This window comes from Pinus tabuliformis, chromosome 5_2 (genome assembly GCF_031772625.1).
Source record: "Pinus tabuliformis cultivar Carrire ecotype Pingquan chromosome 5_2, CPIR1, whole genome shotgun sequence".
Classification (NCBI taxonomy): domain Eukaryota; kingdom Viridiplantae; phylum Streptophyta; class Pinopsida; order Pinales; family Pinaceae; genus Pinus; species Pinus tabuliformis.
The window spans coordinates 656,309,701-656,317,537 of record NC_142306.1 but is presented as its reverse complement, the minus strand read 5'-3'; the positions used below and the strand labels follow the sequence as shown (position 1 = coordinate 656,317,537).

General features: G+C 34.5%; 1 pseudogene; it reads right to left on the bottom strand.

Moving 5' to 3' along the window:
• Positions 1 to 4,139: 4,139 nt before the first annotated feature.
• On the bottom strand, positions 4,140 to 4,914 carry LOC149160771 (abscisic acid receptor PYL12 pseudogene; annotated as a pseudogene).
• Positions 4,915 to 7,837: the final 2,923 nt, after the last annotated feature.

Genomic DNA, 7,837 nt, shown 5'->3' with positions numbered 1-7,837 from the left:
ATGCCTCAACGCAGCCTCCCCCAAGTCGTAGTATAAAGGCTTCAATTGTTCCACGCACATTTCAAAGTGTCGTAATTCTGCTCACGGTATCGTCGCACCGAACTCGTACAAATGTCGCATTTCTGCCCGCACACCGTCGCACGCCCGTTCAGCACGCACCTGTCGTGCGCCCGCGCGCCCGCCTGCGCCCTCGTGCTCGACGACTCCGCCCGGCGCCCGTCGCACCGTTGCCCGGAGGTCCTTACAATTTTGGTCGGATGAGTATCAATCATATTTGGATTTTGGATTTATTAACGACTTTCTCAAAAAAAAAGTGTGAGAGATTATCTTTTTGGATGCTTATTTTGAAGACTATATTTTAAACTATTGGCAATTTAAGGATGTTATTGTTTTTTAATATTTTAATTTATTTAATTTTTAGAATTTTGTGGTTTTTTTTATAGTTTTATTTGGATTTCTAAAATTAATATTTATTTGCTTATGTTTTAATTTACTTATAATGAGACTTTTTATTCATTAAAAAAAAATATTCTCAACAATTAGTATGATATATTAGTATTCATTCATCCTGGTGAAATGTAGGCATATGTTTAAGTATCATTTTTCCCTTTTAATTTTAATTTTAATTCTAGTTTGTCTTCAGAATCCATGTATTCATTGTGGCTTTTTTCTTTCCATCTCTATTCTTTAAATTTCTATTTTAGTTTGTTTTAGTTTTTCCTTCTTAATTTTAATTCGAGTTTGTCCTTCACATCCATGTATTAGTTGTGCTACTTTGATATCTCCATGAATTGCATGTTTTATTTTTGAACTATCTAGGAGAAGCTTAGTTTGGGGACAATTACCAGAATAGTTTATTTCTCCATAAGGTTACTTTCTATACTCAAACCTCTCCCTATGATATTTGAGCTCAAGACATAATAAGAACTTAAACCCATACGATCCAATTAGTTTACATTTTATGATATTAATCTTGATCCTATCACTCTTAAATGCATCAGGAGTTTTAGAACCAAGTAAATTAAAAAGTTAAACATGTCAAATATGCATAAAATCTAGTAAAACTAATGCATCCATATAAATTGAATTGCTAGTAAATGTTTACATTCTATGAGCTTAATCTAGATCCTATCGCTCTTAAATTCATCAAGAGTTTTAGAACCAAGTAAATGAAAAAGTTAAACATGTCAAATATGCATGAAATCTAGTAAAACTAGCACATCCATATAAATTGAATTGCTAGTAAGTGCAGATAACCAACAAAAGATTTACCTTGCGATACATCTGACAACATGGAAGATTTAAAATATATTAGTTTCTTTTAATTCATTATTATTAATAGTCCTGAGGGTTCGCTAAAGATCCTCGCTAATGGGTGGTCACAAGGTCAAATTTCCTCCACCCTCTCAATGCTAGGCTCTACTAATAAGCCTAGTGAAAGTGAAAGTGATCCCTTCAAGTGGATTCGCCAAAATTTTGTGAAAAAAATAACACCCATTATTATAAGTTAAATATATACATTTAAACATGTGACAAGATTTTTAACGATGGATATTCTTCATTGCAAACTATAATAAGGACACCATGTTCATATCACCATCTAGACCTTCTCCTTATCAGTATATCTCCTCCTTTTTCACTATTTTCACTTCATAAATTAAAAGGAGCTTATTAATGCATCATAATGGGAAGCACTAAATACTACCATTTTTTTTTAAATTGCATCTCTTTGCATTATTAATAACTTTTGTTATAAAAAATTAAATATGGTTTCCAAATTACATCTTTCATATGTTACTCTTCTTGAAGATTCGAAATTTTTTCCTTTCTATTTGCATTTCACAATGTAGGCTAGTGATGATAACATGTCTATAACTTCTTAGTGTAAGTATGCTTAGGAATTTAATTACTTCAAACACATTCTCATATCTTTTGGGTTGAAAAAAAACATCAATCAAAATCACAATGATAATCATACATAGAATTGGTGAAGACCATCCAAACTCATCAACTCTTTTTAATCAGTGTCTCATTAAAATTAAGCATGACTCCATTTTTCTCAACAAACAAAATAAAATACATTAAAAGGGTTGATTAAGAAAAGAAGAGGACTAATTTTCAAGTATTTGGGTCTCTCCTAAAGAAAAATACCTCCAAAACTTACCAACCATGGCTAACTATTAACAAAATCCTTAAGAAAAGAAACAAGACCACTCTCTCTATACATATAAGCCCATATTTACTCTATCATCCATTGATGCTAACATACTAAATTTATTAGAAGTGGAGTAAGGAATGAATGTACTCCTACTTATGGGGTTTTATTTCCATAATGTATTTCTTACCTTTAATTTTTCTAGTTAAATAGTTAGTTTCATGGAAGTTTAAGTAGTACATTTACCAATCCAGTGGATGGATGATGATTTCCCACTATGCATTTTTTATCTTTAATTTTTTCATTTCAATGGTTACTTCCATGGAAGAAAAAGTAGTGTGTATTACATGAATGATGATGGTAAAATCTTCCACCAACGTAATATTATGTATCTTTCTGTTTTGTGATAATCTTATTAGTGGCAATTCTAGTCACCAACAAATAATCTTTAATAAAAAAAAACTCTTTATTTTATTATTAGATAAAAATCTTAATCTTTATAAAATTTAATATATTTTTTTCTTATTTTATAATTTATTTCACAAATTCAAATTCTAAATAATATAATAAATTATTGATGCCAATGCCAATCAAATATAAATATCAATTTTTAATAACAAAATAAACTCTTTACTTTATTATTAGCAAAAATTTTATTCTTATATCAATATTAATATATATTTTTGTGGGTTATAAATGATAATTTCCTACACCACCTTTATTATGAACTTTGATAATCTTACCGATCTAAATTCTATTAATATTCTAAAGGTTTATTAATAACAAAATCTAATTGAGATAAATTAAACAAATTATTAAAAAAAATTGATAACCTATCTTTTTTTATTTAATATTTATTTTATTCACTATAACATATCATTCTTTATTTAATATTTATTTAAGAAGCTAATTATTTAAGAAAGTTATTCATTTTATTAATTGCAAATAATGTTAGGTTATTTTAATAGTGTTTATTTTAATTAATTAACGAAGTTAATTATTTAAGAAAGTTATTCAATTTATTAATTCCAAATGATGTTATTTTAATAAGTTTTTTTTTTGTCAATTATTTAATTATTTATTAATTTTTAAAAAGAAAAGTATAAATGTAATTAAAAACCTACAGTTCTAGCCCATGGGGCTTTGGATTGCCAGTGAATCTGGTTCAAATCCCGATAGGTGTTTAGCTACCAAAAAAACATCTACTTAAAACCCCCCTAAACAAAAAAAGCTTTGCTTCTCCGCTCTCCCGTACAGAAACCCTGCTGCAAAGACACAATTGCCACAATTGAATTGTTAAACAAGAGATTTGCTGCGCTTAAATTTAAGGTAAACAATCAAAGCACAAGATTGCTTTTGAAAAGATTTAAAGGAAGTAGTGCATCTAAGTCAACTATGCTTCATTTTTTTTCCTTTTATTGAAGTCTATCCCGTATAATTACACCATTTTTTTTGGAAAAAACGACGTCTTTCAAAAAAGCTATCATCTTTCTTTTTCAGTCTCTCCAGTATAATTCCACTCATTTTTTCAAAAAATAACTATCTATTTTTTTCAAAGTGCCTGCGGTATAATTGCAACATTTTTTCAAAAAACTATTATCTATTTATTTCAAAATCTGATCATGCTAGGTGGCCATAAGGCCCGTTCTTTTTAGTAAGAACTTTCGGTCATTCGTTCCCGGCCGCAGAAAGGCTAAAATTTAGTTTCCGAAATAGCCGTACATTTCTATGTAGAAGCTCCTCTGTGACTTGTGCGGATGTACATTTCTTTCTAGAAGATCCTATGCTGCGCTATTGCAAAGATCATAGTTGGATATCAACGTTATTCAAATTCCAAAATTAAATGTTTTCCTTCTTATCAAAATCTTGCCCTTCAGATACTGGATTCCTCAAGAAGATCGAACTCGTCACGTTTGAAAATTTTCAGAGAGAATTAGTAATACACAACCGGCATCTGCCACTTTCAAAACGATGGGCTCTGTTACTCAATGCATATCATTAAAATCCCATCCGGTCTCCAGAGCTCAACAACGAGGCGGGCCACACTTCTGTGCTTTCATCGATCCCTTAGGCTTCGGTTCGCAACGTGTGGGCAAACACTCACAGATGCGAGCCAGCGATTGAAGATTGCATTTAATAATGGTGTCCACGAAGAGGCACGTATCAATGGGGCTATTCCCCTCCGGCACGTCTACCACGTACGACTCAATAACCAGTGTCTCGTCCTTCCTGTCCACGTTGCGGACTTCATGAACTGTGGTGAAGGACTGATGGTTTTTCAGGCGGTGCTCTCCTCCCACGACTCTGAAGCTGAGAACGTGATGATCGTCGTCCAGAATCAGTGCTGCTCTTAGCTGGAAGTCCCGAGACCATGCGAACCTCTCTTCTAGTCCCCACGGAGCCGTCGCTCTCCATGGAGCAGCTACGGATGAAATGCTTGTAAGTCTGTGGTTTGTCGAAGCGCCGAACCACGGACCAGACGTCCTCCACCGTTGCTCGAATCCACCGCACGACCACGGAAGAGAACCGGCCGTTGCTAACGGAATGTTTGTGATATCGTTCCACCACGTCCCTCAGGTATTCATATTCCTTCTCCTTCAGTAGACGTTGCAGCATCTCGGATGCCGGGTTCGCCGGCTCTGTGGACGGTATCGAGCCCGTTTGATCCCTGTGGGAGGGAGACATGCTCGAATTCGAGGCTTCGTTGCTAGAAAATACTGCTTTTCGCTTGCACATATGAGATCAGTTCAATGCTAATACAGGCAATCGGACTTTGTGGGTAACCGGGCAGGGCTGAATGTCTATATATATGTTTAGCATGGGCGGATAGAAATTAGAATGATTTCATGGCAGGGATGGTTATCCGAAATAAAGTAAGTTCGCAACTCGAGACGCCACTATGTTGTTCACGTGAATAAGTCGGAAATAAAGTGAGAAACGGATGGCCTCCTCGCTTGTGGACAAATCAGGGATATAAAGTGAGAAGCGGATGGCCTCCTGGCTTGTGGACAAATCAGGGACAGTCATGCGCATGGAGGGATAGTGAATCCCATCGAGTGCCACATTCCATGTGCAATCAGCGATCAACGATCTTGGTCGTCCAAGTGGGCTTCATAGGAGATTACGTGTATTATGTGCTTATTTTGAGTGTTTGAGTCATTAAAGTAAAACATTGTAGAACAGAATTTGAGGCATATAATTCATGATCTCTAATGAACTATGTCAATGTCAATGTGAAGGAGCCATAGATTAGTTTTAGTTCACCTCATGGAAAGTTTAATTCGACATAAACATCTCATGTGACGTCTAATCCCACATAAACCATCTCATTTTTGGGCCTGGAGTATGACCTCATTTAGCCTCATGTAAAGCTTAATTTGACATATATATATCTCACGTGATGTATAATCTCACATAAATCATCTTAGCAGTTAGTTTGACTCAGGTAATGTTTAATTCGTCATAAACATCTCATGTGATATATAATCCCACATAAATCATCTTAGTAGTTAGTGATATATAATCCCACATAAATCATCCTAGTAGTTTGTTTGTCTCAGGTAAAGTTTAATTCGACATAAACATTTCATCTTATGTCTAATTCTACATAAATTATTTTATTTTTGGGCGTGGAGTATATCTTAAAAATGTTCCTGCGTGGCTAAGAGTTCATCTTCCTCATACGTAAGAAAATAGGTTAATGGCCCAAGACCTAGAGGCATGTGCATGAATGAAAGTCTGCCCCTTTACACACCATCAGTGGGTTATTCTAGGTGGCATTGTTTTCCTTGAATAACGGTGATGAGCCATTCTGCATTCGCAGATAGTAGCTAGAGATAGTTGTCCTCTATGCTGGTTTGACAATTGAGTTATGATAGGTTTTCCCACCTGTATATAAAAAAAAAACCATCTTATTTTGTATGAAAAAAACCATGTACTAAAATTAAATTGGATAAACATTAAACCATAACAAATTTAAAAAAAATTATAAATACATTATTTATGTGAAATTTTATCATCTCACTTCATCTTCGATGTCCATGAACTTATAAAAGCTCTAAAACAATGCTAATGTCAAACTATGAAAAATAATATTCTTAAGTAAGATATATCAATATTAAAATTATAAGGCTATGTCTTGAATTGGATGGTTTGGAAGTAGCACTATCATGAATCTTATATAGAAGTTGCAAAATTGTATGAGGGCTCCTTTGTTTTATGTACTCTTGTATCTGTGTATTATGAAATTTTGTTGTCACATATGGACATTCATTGGGGAAGTGTCGTTTATGGCCTTCTTCTTATTTTTGTCCCTGGCGCAATGGATTTGGTTCTCTTCTTAATGTGTGTGGTTTAAGCCATAGTCTTTAGGGTTTTCGTATGTGTACAATCTGGTTCAAACATATGCCCTCAGTCATTCATGGTAGGGTTGGACTCATGTTTCTTGGCTCTCGGATTATTATTATTTCGAGTTTGGAATATGAAACAAGGGAAAGCAACAATTTATGTATAGGTAGTGGCCCTCATATGTAGTTCATTTGGCGGGTTCCCTAGTCGAGTGAAGCCCTTGGAAGCATATTTCTCTTAGATATAGGCTTTCCTTGGGTTGGCTAACAAGGTCTAAGTCATTTGTTATCAGTTCTCTCAGGTGCTCTCGAACCATGGCCCGTGCTGCCTCTAGAAAGGGCAATTCCACCTAGGGTTCTCGCGGTCGTGGTAAGCAACCAAAGGATTCTTTGGATGTTTGCCAGCCTAGTGCTCAAGTTGGTAAAACCAGTGGTTGTAAATCAACCTCCAACACAATTAGTGAAGTTGCCACTGCTTATCATGAGTGCAACTCTACCCAGGTTCGACAATTTATTGTAGAATGGGAACTCGAGCTTAACAAGCAAGTCGGTATAATGGATATTGACTTGGATGACTGGAAAAATGTGGTGCCTAACCCTGGACACTCTCGGGGATGATCTTCTCAGTATAAAAAAACTGTCCATTTGTACTGGATGATGAAGAACCTCCCAGTTAAATATTTGGAGCATATCCATTTTGGCTCACCTTTGTCTTTCGAGAGGTTCCCAGATTGCAGTAAGGATTTCCCGCAAATTCAATTTCAACTCCAAATCAGAATGGTTGCCTCAGTCGCATCGAGTAGCATATCCTATGCATCCCGCAAACTGAGCTTCCAGGGTCAAGTGCGAAGGATCCTACTCCTGTTGATTCAGTTGATGATGAGTAGTTTGATGTTTTACTCCTTGTTTTGACTTTTTTGCATGTAATAGCTACAAACTTTTCAACATGTTTATAGTTATCTAGAATATAGGAAGTATAAGGATACTTAGACTTATTTAGCTTGGCTTGATAAACTTATAATATTTTTCTTTTGGATGGTTTAGCATGTCATTAGGTGGCCAACTAGTTTCCCTTTAGGGAGGTTGAGGCCACCTAAACATTTAGTTTTTGGTTGTAACTTGCCCTTTTTTGAAAGATAATAAATGGAAAGGTCTTACCAAGCATACAAAAAAAAATATTAAAATTATAACAAATAATATTTTCAAACAGTATATATCAATATTAGAATTCTAGGATATAAATAATAATATTCCAAATAAAATATATTAACATTAAAATTTTAAGGTGTAAAATGAAATTCCTCAACTATAATGATATCAAATCAACTTTAAATTA